The 20640-nt window shown below is 38.8% G+C and overlaps 1 long non-coding RNA gene across 1 annotated transcript in view; it reads left to right on the top strand.

Annotated features, from left to right (window-relative positions):
- The window catches only part of LOC307190766, a 441469-nt gene that overhangs the window by 87985 nt on the left and 332844 nt on the right, over positions 1-20640 (top strand). Inside the window, exon 2 of the long non-coding RNA XR_013829533.1 lies at positions 1265-1391. This is a non-coding gene — a long non-coding RNA (uncharacterized lncRNA). The remainder of the gene's footprint in view (positions 1-1264; positions 1392-20640) is intronic.

The following is a 20640-nucleotide window of genomic DNA, read 5'->3' as shown; positions in this document are numbered from 1 at the left end:
TCTCTCTCTCTCTCTCTCTCTCTCTCTCTCCTCCCCCCCCCCCCCCTCTCTGCTTTAGGAGGAAGATTATTTGTAGAGGTAGCAAGTATGGTAAAAAGCAACACTGTCAGTGTTATGGGGATGGGGTGAGGGAATTGTAACCTTTAAGTTTATAAACGAGGCATGTTTGTGTGTTAAAGGGAGAAGAGAGAAGTGAGACTTTTTCTATTTCTAGGAAAAATCAATTATTATAAGCTGATGTCCTTAGGGAAAGATGCTGCAGCAGAACTGATAATATTTTGCTGAATCAGTGTGTTGGTACTTTAGTTATGGTTTATTTTATGAAGACCTTTGCAGACAAAAAATTAAATTGTTTGACTAGTTGAGTGAGTTCTTGTGCTAAGTTTGAAATATTTTTATGTAGAAAAAGTGTTACCAAATGCAAGGTTCACGTGCCTGATGCACAGTGAGGCCAAACAAACCGAAACATTAGAGTTTGGAGCAGAGAAAGGTTTATTGCAGAGCCATGCAAAGAGATGGGTGGCTCGTGCCTCAAAAGCCCCAGACTCCTCTAAGGGTTTCAGCAAAGCGTTTTTAAAAGCAGAGAGAGGGGAGGGAGACAGTGATTAGTTGTTGCAAACTTCTTGGTGTTGGAATCCTTTGTTCTTGTATCTGTCCACATAGGTCAGGCTGCCATGTTCCTATAAACCTCCAACAAAACAAATGTTATTCTCTGTTCTGCAACTTTTTATCTCTATATGAATGGATTCTTAAAGGTCAGAGCCCTGAGAATAGGCTATCCTATATATTTTAGGCCATAGACAACGTTCTTTTACAAAAGGTGCAGGCCAAAAAGCACAATGGTTAAAGTAAAAGGAACAGATCTAATATGGAGTCAGGTTTGCTCTTCCCTATTACAAAAGTGTGTGTGTGTGTGTGTGTGTGTGTGTGTGGTGTGTAAATGTGTGTACTTACAAGGAGGTACCCAGTGAGGCGGAACTTTTTTCTTTTGTTCAAGAGAACAGCCATTCAAAACTGCTTGCTGTTTCTGTTGCTGATGGTGGTGTGGTCAAGCCACCTTGGACCACAATGTTACTGGTTTGAGAAGGCCCTCATAAGGACCCTTTGATTATAGAAAGCAAAGCAATGCCCACACATTGTCAGGGGGGAGGGGATGGACAAGATCCTTTTTCGCCTCTGAGAGATTCTAGGGTTTAAATTCTGTTTGAAGGTGAAGTTCTAGGATACTTACCTAATACTTGTTTGACCCATCGTATTTCCTCAGGGAACTTTCTGGATGGCAAGATGGCAGGACAGAGATTATTTCTCTTGAAGACTAAAATTATCCGGCACTCCGGTTGACTGGCAGAAGACTACAAAACCTCCCAAGCGATATTCGCAATAAGGAAGAGGTAAGAGAGCTGGACTCAACACCAAAGCCTGTGATATTGTAGGGAGGTGAAGGGTGTATGGCTCATGCTGAAACCCTTTCTGAGGCATCACACTGACACCCTAAAGCAACCATATAATTCAAGGGCCCAAACCAAGAGCCCTTGGAAAGTGGTAACATGAGGGAAGGTGACTATTGATAATGAAACCAAGAAAAGAGGCATCAGTCGGGGATTCCTTGGGTAAACTGGAGTGCAAATCTCAAGAAATTTGAGCCCGGTAGGTGGGGCAGTGTGTCCCTGTTGCTATAGCACTTTCTGCGGTGCACAAAACTGTTCCAGTGTATGGACTTTGTGATTTCAGAGCAATTGTCTGTAGTGGCAAAAGTCATGAGTATCAGGACCCTGTGATTTGCTGTAAGGAATGCAAAGTACTGTTCGGACTTGAGTAGGCCCTTGTGAGAAACAGGAACTTATTCCTGAACCCAGAGTGAAAAATGTGTGTTGTATCACCAGGCTAGAGACACAGGGCGATTTTTATTAGCATAAAACAGGGCCTAAATGTTACCAATGCGGCTACATCAGTGTTGGAATTAATGCTTGACTAAGTGAATACAGGGTTCAATCAATGATATAAGTGCATGTTATCATGCGATAGATTAATAACTCCTTCTCTTCTTAAGGTATGCACTGATTTTCTGGTAATTTGCTTTTGAACAATCCAAAGCTTGTCCAGTTTCAGGTGTAGATCTGATGGGTCCACGCATTGGTTAAGCTTTGCTGTTTTCCTGGCAGCCCAGAGAGATAAACAACTTCAAAGCTATATGGACACAAAATGTTATTATGTATTGAGCATTCATTAGAATGTGGAAGGAAGACCTTTCTAAATTTGGTGTTTATTATTTTAAGTCTTTTTGTTGACTAGATCTTGATGTGGACAACACAGTTCTGTGAACGTATTTTGCTGTTTTGAATGGGAGATAAACAGAATGATAAATTATAAATATAATAATATACAAAAGGGATGATTTTGAGATAGTCAATTAGTTAGGCTTACTTAATTAAGTTTAATTGCCACTCCTTTCTGTCTCAAAATCAGAAAGAATACTAACTTCTGTTAACTGAGAATTCCAACAACGGAGACCTCGTTGAGGTGACACAAAATGCTTTTATTTGGGGTTTGGTAGGACTGCAGCCCAGAAAGCACAAATCCAAGAAAGCATTTGATCTGTGTTCCGCCAGGAATACAAAATGGGGGAAGCTTACAAAGGCAAAAAAACAAACAAACCCACAATGTTACCTAATTTTTCTTTTGTCAAGAATTAGGACTGGAGCTGGCAAGAGGTAAGGGTGCTTGCTAAGCAAGGATTTGTTGGTGTTCCAAATGATTATATAGTTGCAAAAAGGGGGAAGGGACTTTAAGACTACAAGAGAGCAGCTAGCAGCTGCTAGCAGATATTGTTTTGAAAACAGCTGGTGGTGTCCTTATGTTTGATACAGTTCAGAAATGTCAAGTTCTCAGTGATGCGGGAGTATGTCTGAGACCGGATCCTCAGGGGCTGCCCGGCTCCATTTTTGTATGGGTGAACTAGGATTATTCCATTATAATGTCAATTTTTCATCACTTCCAACGTTTTAGGAGGAGGAAGAACCTGTTTGTTCTTTCGTTGTAAATAATCAGACCTGGGAGTTGGGGAGAGGGTCAAAGGCTGCAGACCAGCATTAAGGATACGCTTAATTGAGTAGCAAGAAGATTCTGGAGAGAAAATTAGATTCGGGCTGTTCTTTGTAAGCTTCTCTACCCGTTACTCTGAACTTGCTAAGTAGATGGTGATTTATTCCCCTGGATGGTAAAAATATTTCCTGAAAACTGCAAATTGGGAATGGGGTAGGAAAGCGATACATCAAAGTTAGATTAAAATTATAAGTAGGTATAAGAAATTGAAGATTAATTGGTTACCCTTTTTGAAAAGAGTGGGAAAATGTAGCAGAATTAGAGAATCATTATAATAGAATAAAGCTCTACTAGATTTAATTGTATACTTTGACATTTGGAGATTTAATTAATTGGAAATTTTTGGCCTCTGGTTAAGGATCTCAAGGCTTCATTTTCTCTTAGCTCTTTTATTCTGCCCTTCATTCTGTTCTTTAGGGGAAGTGATGGAGATGTGTTTGCCTCAAAACACTGACATTATCGGTGCTCAGTGAAAGGACTTGTCTTTCCCTCCTTGAGTCTCCATTTCTCCCACTTGATTTCTGGTGGCTCAGGTTAAATTGATAGTTGTAACAAGATAGAGACATTTTTTTAAACCAAGGATCCAAGGATCCTATACATGAGCCTTGTCCTGCTTGCAGCCCTCTGTGTACCTGCTTCATTCTTCCATCATCCCACCCCCTACTTACCTCCTATGGGAAACATGCAGTAATGTGCCCAAGAGAAGTATATTCACAGAAGACATGCTGGTCCCAGGTGAAACCCCTGGCCTCATAACAGACTCAGTTTCTTTACCTGACATAGACAATTATTCAGCTGTTGTGTTTCTTTTTGTGTCAGTTTTTATAAGTTGTATCTTTCAAGAAAGCCGTCCATTTCATGTAAATTGTCAAACTTGTTAGCCCAAAGTTGTTCATAGTGTTTTCTTATTTTTTAATGTGTACAGTCTGTGGTGACAAATCCTACACATTAAACATTTATTACTGATACTTTTGGTTTAAGTTCTCTCTCCTTTTCTCGTGAAAAATCTAGCTGGAGGTTTGTCAATTTTCTTGATTTTTTTCAAAGAACCAGATTTTTACTTAGTTTTCTCTCTCTGTCTCTTTTTAATATTATTGATTTCTATTCTTATCTTTATTAATTACTTTCTTTTATTACTTGGTTCTTGCCTTTTGTTTCTTAGGATGGAATCCTATTGATTTTAGATCTTCTTTCCTAATATGTACATTTAATGTTATAAGTTTTCCACTTACCAGTGCTTTAGCTGCATCCTACGAATTTTATGTTCTATTTTAATTATCATATCAGTTCAAAATATTTTGTAAATCTTCTTGTAATTTTGTCTGTGACCCATGAATTAAACGGTGTTGTTTAATCTCCAGATCAATAGGGTTTGACTTAATGTTTATTGTTATTTAGTTCTAATTTAATTCCATTGATGTGAGGAATACACTTTATATAACTTAGATTTTTAAGTTAACAGCCTTGTTTTATACTCCAAAATATGGTCTATCTCAGTGAATCTACCACGTGTACTTGAGAAGAATGTGTATTCTTCACTTACCTGATGGAGTGCTCTATAAATATAATTAGATTAAAATGTTGAGATTGCTACTCAGTCCAAACTCATTCTGCCCACCACACAACAGGCCAATAAATCGGGAGATGAGGTGTTGGGGCAAGGAATAACGACTCTATTCGGAAAGCCAGCAGACCGAGAAGACGGCAGACTAGTGTCTCAAAGAAACATTTTACCCTAGTCAGAATTCAGGCTTCTTTTATACCAGAAAGTGGGGGTGGGGTAGTTGTTTGTTACAAATTTCTTGGTACAGGAATCCTTTGTTCTTGCAGGTGTCTGTGTAGGTCAGGTCACAATGTTCTTGTAAACCTCTGACAAGACAAATGTTATTCTCTGTTCTGAAACTTTTTATCCCTATATATATGGACTCTTAAAGGTCAGAGCCCTGAGAATAGGCTATCCTGTATATTTCAGACCGTAGGCAACATTCTTTTACAAAAGGTGCAGAGACAGCATGACTAAGCACAGGCAACGGAACACAAAGGTTAAAGAAAAAGAAACATCTAATGTGGAGTCAGATTTGTTCTTCCCTACTACAAGATCTCCTAGGTCCTTACTGAGTTTTTGTCTACCTGTTCTATCAGTTGATCAAAGAGAGTTGTTAAAACCTTCTACGATGATCAAAAAATTATCTCCCTGCAATTCTCTCAGTATTTCATTTATGTATACTGAGGTTTTGTAATTAAGTACATAGATATTGATAATTATTTCTTCCTGATTAATTTCTCTTATTGTTGTTATAAAATGTAATCTGTGGTAATACTCATTTTATTAAAGTCTTTTTTTTAAATTTTATTTTACTTTTATATAGCAGGTTCTTATTAGTTATCTATTTTATACATATTAGTGTATATATGTCAATCCCAATCACCCAATTCATCCCACCACCCCTGCCCCTTTCCCCCCTTGGTGTCCATACGTTTGTTCTCTACGTCTACATCTCTATTTCTGCCTTGCAAACGAGTTCATCTATACCATTTTTCTAGATGCCACGTATATGCATTAATGTATGATATTTGTTTTTCTCTTTCTGACTTACTTCACTCTGTATGACAGTCTCTAGGTCCATACACGTCTCTACAAATGACCCAATTTAGTTCCTTTTTATGGCTGAGTAATATTCCATTGTATATATGTACCACATCTTCTTTATCCATTCGTTGGTCGATGGGCATTTAGGTTACTTCTATTACCTGACTACTGTAAATACTGCTGCAATAAACATAGGGGTGCATGTGTCTTTCTGAATTATGGTTTTCTCCGGATATATGTGTAGTAGTGGGATTGCTGGGTCATATGATAGTTCTATTTTTAGTTTTTTAAGGAACCTCCATACTATTCTCCATAGTGGCTGTATCAATTTACATTCCCACCAACAGTGCAGGAGGGTTCCCTTTTCTCCACACACTCTCCAGCATTTATTGTTTGTAGATTTTCTGATGATGCCCATTCTAACTGGTGTGAGATGATACCTCACTGTAGTTTTGATTTGCATTTCTCTAATGATTAGTGATGTTGAGCAGCTTTTCATGTGCTTCTTGGGCATCTGTATGTCTTCTTTGGAGAAATATCTATTTAGGTCTTCTGCCCATTTTTGGATTGGGTTGTTTGTTTTTTTGTTATTGAGCTGCATGAGCTGTTTATATATTTTGGAGATTAATCCTTTGTTGATTCATTTGCAAATATTTTTTTTTGCAAATGATAGGAGGGAAAATATTTTTATATGAGGGAAAATATTTTTCCCTCCTATTCTGAGGGTTGTCTTTTAGTTTTGTTTATAGCTTCCTTTGCTGTGCAAAAGCTTTCATTAGGTTTCAAAGTTTCATTAGGTCCCATTTGTTTATTTTTGTTTTTATTTCCATTACTCTAGGAGGTGGGTCAAAAAAGATCTTGCTGTGATCTTCCTATGTTTTCCTCTAAGAGTTTTATAGAGTCCAGTCTTACATTTAGGTCTTTAATCCATTTTGAGTTTATTTTTGTATATGGTGTTATGGGGTGTTCTAATTTCATTCTTTTACATGTATCTGTCCAGTTTTCCCAGCACCACTTATTGAAGAAGCCGTCTTTTCTCCATTGTATATCCTTGCCTCCTTTGTCATAGATTAGTTGACCATAGGTGTGTGGGTTTATCTCTGGGCTTTCTATCCTGTTCCATTGATCTATATTTCTGTTTCTGTGCCAGTACCATATTGTCTTGACTACTGTAGCTTTGTAGTGTAGTGTGAAGTCAGGGAGTCTGATTCCTTCAGCTCCATTTTTTTCCCTCAAGACTGCTTTGGCTCTTCGGTGTCTTTTGTGTCTCCATACAAGTTTTAAGATTTTTTGTTATAGTTCCGTAAAAAAAAATGCCACTGGTAATTTGTTAGCGATTGCATTGAATCTGTAGATTGCCTTGGGTAGTATAGTAATTTTCACAATACTGATTCTTCCAGTCCAAGAACGTGGTATATCTCTCCATCTGTTTGTGTCATCTTTGATTTCTTTCATCAGTGTCTTAGAGTTTTCTGAGTACAGGTCTTTTACCTCCTTAGGTAGGTTTATTCCTAGGTATTTTATCTTTTTGTTGCAATGGTGAATGGGATTGTTTCCTTAATTTCTCTTTCTGATCTTTCATTGTTAGTGTATAGAAATGCAAGAGATTTCTGTGCATTAATTTTGTATCCTGAAACTTTACCAAATTCATTGATTAGCTCTAGTAGATTTCTAGTGGCATCTTTAGGATTCTCTATGTATAGTATCATGTCATCTGCAAACAGTTACAGTTTTACTTCTTCTTTTCTAATTTGTATTCCTTCTCTGATTGCCAAGGCTAGGACTTCCAAAAATATGTTGAATAATAGTGGTGAGAGTGGACATCCTTACTTTGTTCTTGATCTTAGAGGAAATGCTTTCAGTTTTTCCCCATTGAGAATGATGTTTGCTATGGGTTTGTTGTATATGGCCTTTATTATGTTGAGGTAGGTTCCCTCTATGCCCACTTCCTGAAGAGTTTTTATCATAAATAGGTGTTGAATTTTGTCAAAAGCCTTTTCTGCATCTATTGAGATGATCATATGGTTTTTATTCTTCAATTTGTTAATATGGTGTATCACATTGATTGATGTGCGTATATTGAAGAATCCTTGCATCCCTGGGATAAATCCCACTTGATCATGGTGTATGATCCTTTTAATGTGTTGTTGGAGTCTGTTTGCTAGTATTTTGTTGAGGATTTTTGCATCTATATTCAGCAGTGATATTGGCCTGTAATTTTCTTTTTTTGTAGTATCTCTGTCTGGTTTTGGTATCAAGGTGATGGCCTTGTAGAATGAGTTTGGGGGTGTTCCTTTGTCTGCAATTTTTTGGAAGAGTTTGAGAAGGAGGGGTGTTAGCTCTTCTCTAAATGTTTGATAGAATTCACCTGTGAAGCTGTCTCGTCCTGGGCTTTTGTTTGTTGGAAGATTTTTAATCACAGTTTCAATTTCATTACTTGTGATTGGTCTGTTCATATTTTCTATTGCTTCCTGGTTCAGTCTTGGGAGGTTTTACCTTTCTAAAAATCTGTCCATTTCTTCCAGGTTGTCCATTTTATTGGCGTACAGTTGCTTGTAGTAGTCTCTTATGATGGTTTGTATTTCTGTGTTGTCCATTTTAACTTCTCCTTTTTCAATTCTAATTTTATAGATTTTAGTCCTCTCCCTCTTTTTATTGATGAGTCTGGCTAAAGGTTTATCCATATTGTTTATCTTCTCAAAAAATCAGCTTTTAGTTTTATTGATCTTTGCTATTGTTTTCTTTGATTCTATTTCATTTATTTCTGCTCTGATATTTATGATTTCTTTCCTTCTACTAACTTTGGGATTTGTTTGTTCTTCTTTCTGTAGTTCCATTAGGTGTAAGGTTAGATTATTTATTTGAGATTTTTCTTGTTTCTTGAGGTAGGATTGTATTGCTATAAATTTCCCTGTTAGAATTGCTTTTTCCACATCCCATAGGTTTTCAATCGTCATATTTTCCTTGTCATTTGTCTCTAGGTATTTTTTGATTTCCTCTTTGATTTCTTCAGTGGTCTCTTGGTTATTTAGAAAGGTATTGTTTAGCCTCCATGTGTTTGTGTTTTTTACGTTTTTTCCCCCCTGTAATTGATTTCTAAGCTCATACCTTCGTGTTCAGAAAAGATGTTTGATATGATTTCAATTTTCTTACATTTATGAAGGCTTGATTTGTGACCCAAGATGTGATCTATCCTGGAAAATGTTCCTTGTGCACTAGAGAAGGAAGTATAATATTCTGTTTTCAGATGGACGCTCCTATAAATGTCAATTAAATCTATCTGGTCTTTGTGTCATTTAAAGCTTGTGTTTCCTTATTAATTTTCTGTCTGGATGATCTGTCCATTGGTTTAAGTGAGGTGTTAAAGTCCCCCACTATTATTGTGTTACTGTAGATTTCCTCTTTTATAGCTGTTAGCATTTGCCTTGTGTATTGAGGTGCTCCTATGTTGGGTGCGTATATATTTATAATTGTTATATATTCTTCTCGTATTGATCCCTTGATCATTACGTAGTGTCCTTCCTTGTCTCTTGTAACATTCTTTATTTTAAAGTCTATTTTATCTGATATGAGTATTGCTACTCCACCTTCCTTTTGATTTCCATTTGCATGGAATATCTTTTTCCATCCCCTCACTTTCAGTCTGTGTATGAAGTGGGCCTCTTGTAGACAGCATATACATGGGTCTTGTTTTTGTGTCCATTCAACGAGCCTGTGTCTTTTGGTTGGAGCATTTAATCCAATCTCATTTAAGGTAGTTATTGATATGTATGTTCCTATTACCATTTTCTTAATTGTTTTGGGTTTGTTTTTGTAGGTCCTTTTCTTCTCTTGTGTTTCCCACCTAGAGAAGTTCCTTTAGCATTTATGTAGATCTGGTTTAAGTGGTGCTGAATTCTCTTAGCTTTTGCCTGTCTGTAAAGATTTTGATTTCTCTGTCGAACCTGAATGAGATCCTTGCCAGGTAGAGTAATCATGGTTGTAGGTTCTTCCCTTTCATCACTTTAAAATATCAGGTGAGTCCCTTCTGGCTTGTAGAGTTTCTTCTGAAAGATCAGCTGTTAACCTCATGAGAGTTCCCTTGCATGTTATTTGTCGTTTTTGTTGCTTTTAATAATTTTTCTTTGTCTGTAATTTTTATCAATTTGATTACTATGTGTCTCGGCATGTTACTCCTTGGGTTTATCCTGCCTGGGACTCTCTGTGCTCCCTGGATTTGGGTGGCTATTTCCTTTTCCATGTTAGGGAAGTTTTTGACTATAATCTCTTCAGATATTTTCTCGGGCCCTTTCTCTCTCTCTTCTCCTTCTGGGACCCTATAATGTGAATATTGCTGCATTTAATGTTGTCCCAGAGGTCTCTTAGGCTGTCTTCATTTCTTTTCATTCTTTTTTCTTTATTCTGTTCTGCGGCAGTGAATTCCACCATTCTGTCTTCCAGGTCACTTATCTGTTCTTCTGCCTCAGTTATTCTGCTGTTGCTTCCTTCTAGTATATTTTTCATTTCAGTTATTGTATTGTTCATCTATGTTTGTTTGTTCTTTAATTCTTCTAGGTGTTTGTTAAACATTTCTTGCATCTTCTCGATCTTTGCCTCCATTCTTTTTCCAAGGTCCTGGCTCATCTTCACTATCATTATTCTGAATTCTCTTTCTCGAAGGTTGCTTATCTCCACTTCATTTAATTGTTTTTCTGGGGTTTTATTTTGTTCCTTCATCTGGTACACAGCCTTCTGCCTTTTCATTTTGTCTGTCTTTCTGTGAATGTGGTTTTTGTTCCACTGACTGCAGAATTGTAGTTCTTCTTGCTTCTGCTGTCTGCCCTCTGGTGGATGAGGCTATCTAAGAGGGTTGTGCAAGCTTCTTGATGGGAGGGACTGGTGGTGGGTAGAGCTGGGTGTTGCTCTGGTAGGCAGAGCTCAGTAGAACTTTAATCCGCTTGTCTCCTGATTTTTGGGGCAGAGTTCCCTTTCTGTGGGTTGTTTGACCGGAGGTGACCCAGCACTGGAGGCTACAGGCTCTTTGGTGGGGCTGATGGCAGACTCTGGGAGGGCTCACACCAAGGAGTACATCCCAGAACTTCTGCTGCCAGCGTCCTTGTCCCCGTGGTGAGGCACAGCCACCCCCGCCTCTGCAGGAGACCCTCTAACACTAGCAGGTAGGTCTGGTTCTGTCTTCTATGGGGTCACTGCTCCTTCTCCCTGGGTCCTGATGCACACACTACTTTGTATGTGCCCTCCAAGAGTGGAGTCTCTGTTTCCCCCAGTCCTGTCAAAGTCCTGCAATCAAATCCTACCAGCCTTCAGAGTGTGATTCTCTGGGATTTCTTCCTCCCTTTGCCAGATCCCCAGGTTGGGAAGCCTGATGTGGGGCTCAGAACCTTCGCTCCAGTGGGTGGACTTCTGTGTTATAATTGTTCTCCAGTTTGTGAGTCACCCACCCAGCATTTATGAGATTTGGTTTTAATGTGATTACATCCCTCCTACCATCTCACTGTGGATTCTCCTTTGTCTTTGGATGTGGGGTATCTTTTTTGGTGAGTTCCAGTGTCTTCCTGTCGTTGATTGTTCAGCAGTTAATTGTGATTCTGGCGCTCTCGCAAGAGGGCGTCAAGTCTATTTTACCTGATATTAGCAAAGCCCCTTCAGCTGTCTTATGCTTACTATTAGTATTTCATGTTTTCTCCATTCACTTACTTTAAACCTATCTGTGTCTTTATATTTTAAGTGTGGTTCTTATAGCAGCATATAGTTGTTCAGTCTCGCCTTTACCCATTTGTCTATCTCTGTTAATTGGAGTAGTAAAACCAATAATGGTTTATGAATTATTGATATAGTTGGATTTAGTTCCACCAGTTTCTTATTTATTTATCCTCTCTGTTTTGTTTGTTTGTTCCTATATCCTCTCTTTCTTGATTTTTGGGGGAATAGTTTTAGTATTTTATTTTAATTTATTACTTGGCTTTTTGGATATATATCTCTGTGCCTGTGTATGTGTGTTTTATTTGATGGTTGCTTTATTTTTAGTGGTTATTTTGAGCTTACAATATACATGCCTAACCTTTAACAGTCTACTTAGAATTTCTTTTAGCACTACCTATAGAAAAGTTATGTCATCTGTTAGTGACACAAGTTCTTAGTTTTATTCCATCTGAAAGCATCTTTAACTCTTCTTCATTTCTGAAGGATATTTTCGTTAAATATAGAATTATGCTTCGATAAGATTTTTTTCTTTATTTTAGCACTTTAAAGATGTTATCTCCTGACCTTGATGGTTTCTGTTGAGAAATCAATAATTATTCAAATCATTGTCCTCCTATAAGTGGCATGTCATTTTTTTCTACATGGTTTCAGTACTTTATATTTGAATTTTGGCAGTTTGTAATCTGTCCAGTGTAATTTTCATTGAGTTTAGCCTTTTGGGAGTACATCAAGGATTTCTGAATCTACAAATGTGTGTCTCTTATTAAAGTTGGGAAGTGTTTCAGCCATTATATCACAAAATGTTTTTCTATTCCAATATCTATTTCTTCATTTTTTCTGGAACTTCAAATGTACATATACTAGACCTTTGATATTCCATAGGTTCCTGAGGCTCTGGCCACCTTTTTCAATCTTTCTTCCTTTGTTATTTACATATAATTTCCATTTTGCTTTGAATCCATTTAGTGATTTTTTTAAATATCAGATATTAAATTTTCAGTTCTAAAATTTCCATTTGGTTCTTTTTTATCGCTTTTATTTTTTGTTGAGATTTCATATATTCATTTCATGTGTGTGGTATGTGTTTTTTGTTTTTGACTTTATGGAACATAGTGTTGCTTTAAAATCTTCTAAAATTCCAACATTTTTGTCATTTTGGCATTGCATACTTACCCTTTTTTTGTTTTTTTGATGTGAGTTACATTTTCCTGGTTCTTTGTATGTCAAATAATTTTGGATTGTATCGTAGACTCTGTGGCCTGTAATAATCTTCTGTAGAATGTTGATGTTTTTACATTAGCACGCAATGAACAAGTGAGATTCGGACCCCAAGTTCTGTTTTGTCTACTGTGGGTGATGGTTCAAGTTTCAGTTCAGTTCTTTAAGTTATGATTGTGCTTGTTTATGGCTGTTAGAGGTTTGCATGATTTGGAAATTATGCTGAGACTTGAACAGATGATTCAAATCTCAGTTTAGTTTTCAAAACTTTTGCTGTGCTGATTTGAATTGGCCCATATGTGTGCATTTCAGGGATTAGGCTTAGTCTCGTATTAGTGGTTCAGATCTCAGTTTTGTAATCAAGATCTGTGCTGTCTTGTTTTCAGCATGTCCCATGCATGTTTTTTCAGGATTTAAGCTAAAGCTTGTCAATTAACTTTAAGTTTCCCCATATGCAGAAAGCAAACTGATAAGGTTGAAAGTGAACTAATGCTTTAGATTTAGTTTTAAATTAGCCAGTGTGGATGCAGAGCTGTAGAGGGTTCAGTGATGAAAATGTCAAGAATAGCCAAAGACAATTAATAAGGTGTATTTTGAGGAAAAGAAGGGAACATGAGATAAATCTGAGTAGGAATATAGCATAATGGTTAAGAGCATTACCCTCGAAATCAAACCAAACTGGAATCAAGTCCCAGATCTCCTACTATCTAGCTCTCTAATCTTAGGGAAATTACTTAGCCTATTTCAGCCTCAGTTTACTCAACTGCAGTGGCAAGAATGATTCCTCTCTCATAAGATTCTCATGAGAATTCCATGTAATTGTGCAAACTACTTAGCATAGGGCCTGACACATTGAGATTTCAATGTATGGTAAGAAAATAATTAAAGCACACCTAAAACAAGTTGAAATAATGGTAGTGTTATGAGTTAGAAACAATTTTGAAATCAAAATGAGTGACTATCTCTGTATATTTTAGTTTCTGTATAAGTCAGTTTATAAGAGTTATCCTCGTTCTTTTCAAAGGTTTATTGTGAGGGTCAAATGCAATAATTTATGGGAAAATGTTTTGATAACTATAGAGCGCCATACAAAATGCAAAGGAGTACTGGTAACTTGGAATTTGGTGGGACGTTGTGTGAAAAATACAAAACTCAACTAGTTAAAACACCCTAAATAGATTAAAATTAAACTAAGAGGAGAGGAAAGGTGTTAAAAGTCCAGATCAGTGAATAATATGATCATGTTTAGAGGATTATGTGCCTTAAAAATTAAAGGGTCGGGGCTTCCCTCGTGGCACAGTGGTTGAGGGTCCGCCTGCTGATGCAGGGGACACGGGTTCGTGACCCGGTCCGGGAGGATCCCACATGCCGCGGAGCGGCTGGACCCATGGGCCACGGCTGCTGAGCCTGTGCGTCCGGAGCCTGTGCTCCGCAACGGGAGAGGCCACAGCAGTGAGAGGCCCGCGTACCGCAAAAAAATAAATAAATAAATAAATAAATAAATAAAGGGTCATAATGAGTGCAGTGAAGGAGGTTTTTGTAAAGAATTGAATCTCTCAAGAGAGAAAGAGTGGAAAATTTACAACACCCAGAGCCTATACTATAACTTTTCTTTTTAGTAGTCTAGAGGAACCATACTTGATTTTCATACCATGTTTTTTTGTTTCTAAACTAATTCCTCATTTATTTTCTCATTTGAATGCTTTACAACAGCCTTGTGAGGTAGTACAGATGTTAATTTCACTTTGTATGAGCAAATTTAGGTTTAAGAATTTAAGTAGTATGGAGATAATTATCAGTATCTCAGAAATAAGCCATGGAACTGAGATTTCAACCTGGATCTTTTGACTCCCAGCGTAGTGGTCCTTCTTCCTTATCAGGAGCTGCTGATGCATATGCCAGTCATTGAAGCTTCCAGGAGCATTTACAGGTACAATACCCGGCCTTGTTGTGGTAGCAGAGACCAAGTGAATGTCCAGCTTCTGAGTAGTTGATAGCTAACTATGCAGTGACACTGACGCATGGTTCCTGCTTATCTGGATAAATATGTAGAATCTCTTAGTACCTTCACTACCCATCATAAACTCCAAAGAAGGAAAACTGAAAAAAAAAAAAAAAAGAATCAAGGTGATTCTACCTGGAGACAAGCCCATAAAACTTTATATAAGGAGAGAAGTTGCACGTTGTGGCTGTTTGGGACATATGTGGACTAGGCTTCTATTGAAAGATGCTCCCCTTACATCTGACCAGCATGGGATTCGGAGAGGTAGACAGAAGTGGAAGCAGCTGTCTATAAAAAATGGGAGCATCAACATGAGCTTTGTGGTGCTCACTTCTCAGTGCATCTCAGTGGGGCCAAATGAGCTGTCAGAACAAAGCATCTGGGATATAAGAAAATAGTAAATAATGTATCTCGATCTCATGGGAGGGAACTGAGCTCAATTAGCCCCTAGCTAGAGCCCCACTCTGCCTATGACAGCTAACACTCTCTCCTACAGCTTGTTTCCGTGGATGCAAAGCCCAGCCTGGCCAAATATAAACTTCCCATTGAGACAAATCTCATACTTTTTATGAAAAATGATTCTCAAATGGTAGGAGATGGTATATGGGGCGGGGGGAGGGGGAGTGTGGATGACTTGTGTATTACAGAAGTAGAGTCATTTCCAGGAGAGTTCAGGTTAAAGTAGAGATAATCTGCAGAAGTGGAAAATAAAGAACAAAGGTAGTCTTTGTTAGGGACTATTAGGAAGCAAATTCATTTATATATAGCTCACACTTCATTATAATTTTTGGGTAAGCATACTTTAAAGGTATTTATGGCAGAAATTAATTTTCCACATACCAATCAGGAGTTACTCTCTGCATTTTTCAATGAGAATGAACCCTCCCCACCATCCCCCACTTCACAAGAAGTTCCTTTGGACTTTGAATGTCATCAAATGAGGGGTCCTAGAAGCCTCTTTGCACAACTTTATGTGGACTCCAGAATTTTAGCTTGTCTCATATGAACTTTCCCCCCAATTTAGCACAAACAATTTTAAATCTCGCTTTTTTCTTATCTGCCTCTTTCTCTCTCATTAACACAGCTTAACGATGCTCCATTGTCTTTTCTCTGGGGAAATTTTTGACCTTCATTAGGGCTGCAGGTTTCCATGTAATCTTTTCCCTTCACATCATTTACTCTGGTCTAGTAAGGTGAAATTCCCTTTTCTTCCTTTGAACAGCCTCCTTGACACGTTCTTGTTTATTCATTCATGGCATTTCTCAAATCTCACTTTAATAGGACAGCAACATAAGTCAGCTTATACAAAGATAATTGCCTCCTTCATCCTCTGCACCCTATCCACTTCCCTTCCTGTGACAGAATGTTTCAAAGAACAACAAAAAGAAAGGAAGAAACAAAGGAAAAGGTAACACACAGCCAGGTGAATCTCAGAGAATAGGGAGCTACTCATATAGTTCATTCTTCAAATGTCCCCTAACAGAAAGCAGAAATTAAGTTACAGGTGGGGTGACCATATATCCCATGTTGCCCAGGACATCCTGGTTTGTACTTGTCCTTACATCCAATCCAGTTAGCACAACCCTTTATCCTCCGAAGCGTTTATAATAGGTTTGTTCACCCATAGATAAGTGAGTGAGTTTTTTCATGTCCGTGTCGGATTGCACATTCTGAGAAATAGGCACAGAATATCTGAAATTCAAAACTGTTTCTGGTCTTTGGGAGGCTTGGTATTCAGACAAACATCAAACTCAGAAACATTCATCGAGGAAATGTGTCTTAGAGAACACTTACTCATCTTTTGGAGGGGATCTCATCCTGGTGTCCAGAGGACTTATCAGGCAGCTAGAATTTAGGGACAAAACCAACCCCAAAGAAGAGATTAAGACATTTCTATTTAGAAGGACATGTGTGTGTTTGAGGATGGATGGGTGAGAAGAGTGGGATTTAAATGTGAATAAGTTAATGCAGTACAATGGAAAGGAGAAGGACTTTGAAATCAGACACATCTGATTACTTACTGTAATATAACTGCCTCAAGCTTCAGTTTCCTCATCTATAAAATTTGGCTAATAAAATAGAGACAAAGATATGGACTTTAGAGGAGTTATAATGATTAAATATAAAGTATAAGGACTTGATCAGAGCAGTAATGATTGCTGATACTTTTTAAATGCTTACTGTGTACCAGGTACTATTCTAAGAGCTTCGTATTAATTCATTTAATACTTATGAGAAACCTAAAATGGTAACCCACTGTTATGATTAGTATTTCACAGATGATGAACCTGAGGCGCAGAGTGACTAAGGGACCAAGAATGATGGAATCTGGATTTGACCCAGAGAGGCAGGTTTCAGAGTTGTTCTTGGTATAGGTGTTAAGTAGGACCTCAGTCACTATTCTCTACAGCTGTTCCCTGGCAAGCAAGCAAAATACGTTATTAATATGGGCAAGGAAGAGAAAATAATTATTGAAATAAAATGAAAAATGTACACAAATGATAGTGCTTTAATTTGAACCACCCGATACAGAGATGTGCCCATAAAGCTCTGTCAGTTTTCTATATGCCTTACACAAAAAATCATTCATGTACCTCAGGACATTTTACATTACGTTTGATAGTAATACTACTGTAGCGCATTTCTCTCTTTTGAAACTCCTGCAAAATACGTTAATATGAGACAGGAACTCTTAAAATAGACTTATGTCACTGGGTTAATCTATAACTAGCACTACCTTAATTTAGGATCAGTATTGCAAATATGCTTTCTTCCCAGGATGCTGCACTCTTGACTTTGTGTGTGTAGGACTTAGGTTATACTTCCCATATTAGGGAAGTTTTCAACTATAATCTCTTCAAATATTTTTCAGTCCATTTATTTTTCTCTTCTTCTTCTGGGACCCCTATACTTTGAATGTTGGTGCATACAGTGTTGTCCCAGCGGTCTCTGAGACTCTCCAAATTGTTTTCATTCTTTTTTTTAATTATTCTCTGTGGTAGTTATTTCCACTATTTTATCTTCCAGGTCACATATCCATTCTTCTGCCTCAGTTATTCTGCTATTGATTCCTTCTAGAGAATTTTTAATTTCATTTATTACGTTGTTCATCATTGTTTGTTTGTTCTTTGGTTCTTCTCGGTCCTTGTTAAACATTTCTTGTATTTTCTCCATTCTATTTCCAAGATTTTGGATGATCTTTACTATCATTACTCTGAATTCTTTTTCAGGAAGACTGCCTATTTCCTCTATATTTGTTTGGTCTGCTGGGTTTTTACCTTGCTCCTTCATCTGCAGTGTATTTCTCTGTCTTCTCATTTTGCTTAACTTACTGTGTTTGGGGTCTCCTTTTCACAGGCTTCAGGTTCATAGTTCCTGTTGTTTTTGGTGTCTGCCCCCAGTGGGTAAGGTTGGTTCAGTGGGTTGTGTAGGCTTCCTGGTGGAGGGGACTGATGCCTGTGTTCTGTTGGATGAGGCTGGATCTTGTCTTTCTGGTGGGCAGGACCTTGTCCGGTGGTGTGTTTTGGGGTGTCTGTGAATTTCTTATGGTTTTAGGCCGCCTGTCTGCTAATGGATGGGATTGTGTTCCTGTCCTGCTAGTTGTTTGGCATGAGGGGTCCAGCACTGTAGTTTGCTGGTTGTTAAGTGGCGCTGGGCCTTAGTGTTGCGATGGAGATCTCTGGGGGAGCTTTCGCCGCTTGATATTACGTGGAGCCAGGAGGTCTCTGGTGAACGAATGTCCTGAACTCGCCTCTCCCACCTAAGAGGCTGAGGCCTGACAACTGGCTGGAGCCTTAAGACCCTGTCAGCCACATGGCTCCGAAGAAAAGGGAGAAAAAAAAGGAGGAAAAATATATTAAATAAATAAAGTTATTAAAATAAAAGTTAAAAATATAAAGAAGTAATAAAAAAAGAAAAGAAAGAAAGAAAGAAGAGAGCAACCAAACCAATAAAGAAATCCACCAATGATAACAAGCAATAAAAACTATACTAAAAAAAAAAGACAGACAGAACCCTAGGATAAATTGTAAAAGCAAAGCGATGCAGACAATATCACACGAAGAAGCATACACATACACACTACTCACAAAAAGAGATAAGGGAAAAAAAATTTATATACACATATATGTATATACACACACACATACTTGTATGTATACATTTATATATATATATATATATATATATATATGAAGAGAGCAACCAAATCAATAAACAAGTCTACCAATGATAATAAGCTCTAAATACTAAACTAAAATAAACATGAAACCAAAAACAAATTAGACACAGAAAGCAAACCCCAATTCTACAGTTGCTACCAAAGTCTATTGCCTCAATTTTGGGGTGATTCGTTGTCTATTCAGGTATTCCACAGATGCAGGGCACATCAAGTTGATTGTGGAGATTTAATCCACTGCTCCTGAAGCTGCTGGGAGAAATTTCCCTTTCTCTTCTTTGTTTGCACAGCTCCTGGGGCTCAGCTTTGGATTTGGCCCCGCCTCTGCGTGTTGGTTGCCTGAGGGTGTCTGTTCTTTGCTCAGACAGGATGAGGTTAAAGTAGCAGCTGACTGGGGGCTCTGGCTCACTCAGGCTGGGGGGAGCGAGGGGTACGGGGTGTAGGGTGAGCCTGTGTTGGCAGAGGCTGGTGTGACGTTGCACCAGCCTGAGGCATGAAGTGTGTTCTCCCAGGGAAGTTGTCCCTGGATCATGGGACCCTGGCAGTGGCGGGCTGTACAGGCTCCTGGGAGGGGAGTTGTGAATAGTGACCTGTGCTTGCACACAGGCTTCTTGGTGGCTGCAGCAGCAATCTTGGCACCTCATGCCCGTCTCTGCAGTCCTTGCTGATAGTTGCAGGTCATGCCCGTCTCTGGAGCTTGTTTAGGTGGTGCTCTGAATCCCCTCTCCTCATGCACCCCAAAACAATGGTTTCTTGCCTCTTAGGCAGGTCCAGACATTTTCCCGGACTCCCTCCTGGCTAGCTGTGGTGCACTAACCCCCTGCAGGCTGTGTTCACGCTGCCAACCCCAGTCCTCTCCTTGGGATCTGATCTCCGAAGCCCGAGCCTCAGTTCCCGGCCTCCACCCATCCCAGCGGGTGAGCAGACAAGCCTCTCAGGCTGGTGAGTGCTAGTCGGAAGCGATCCTCTGTGTGGGAATCTCTCCACTTTGCCCTCTGCACCCCTGTTGCTGCGCTCTCCTCCATGACTCTGAAGCTTCCCCCCCTGCCACGCCCCTTCTCTGCAAGTGAAGGAGCTTCCTAGTGTGTGGAAACTTTTCCTCCTTCACAGCTCCCTCCCACTGGTGGAGGTCCCATCCCTGTGCTTTTGTCTCTGTTTTTTCTTTTGCCGTACCCAGGTACGTGGGGGAGTTTCTTGCCTTTTGGGAAGTCTGAGGTCTTCTGCCAGCGTTCAGTAGGTGTTCTGTAGGAGTTGTTCCACGTGTAGATGTATTTCTGATGTATTTGGGGGAGGAAGGTGATCTCTATGTCTTACTCCTCCGCCATCTTTAAGCTATCCCTTTCTCTTCTCTTTTCATGTCTCTGTTCTCTCTCCCTCTTTCCACAAAGCTTAGAATCATTTCTAGTCTCCAATAGAGGCTTCTTTGAAATTTTGCAAGTTATTTTCCTGCTGTCTGCAGCCCAGTCTCACCAATGACATGTAGGCTCACTGGGCTACAGAATGAAACATATTCTTTTCATTCTCTGTGCTTTTTTTTTTAACATCTTTATTGGAGTATAATTAATTTACAATGGTGTGTTAGTTTCTGCTTTATAACAAAGTGAATCAGCTCTACATATACATATATCCCCATGTCTCCTTCCTCTTGCATCTCCCTCCCACTCTCCCTATCCCACCCCTCTAGGTGGTCACAAAGCACCAATTCTCTTTGCTTTTCAAGCCTCTATGATATGCATCACCACAACCAGCCTGACAGAAGCCATTTGAGGTACAGGGATGATACAAAGGTTCCTCTTTACTGGTCAGATGAAGAATCATTCTTGGTATACTCAGAGTTTGGTCAAGTTTCTG

The sequence above is a fragment of the Stenella coeruleoalba genome (genome assembly GCF_951394435.1).
Source record: "Stenella coeruleoalba genome assembly, chromosome: 8".
NCBI classification, from domain to species: Eukaryota; Metazoa; Chordata; class Mammalia; order Artiodactyla; family Delphinidae; genus Stenella; species Stenella coeruleoalba.
This window is presented reverse-complemented; position numbering and strand designations above follow the sequence as displayed.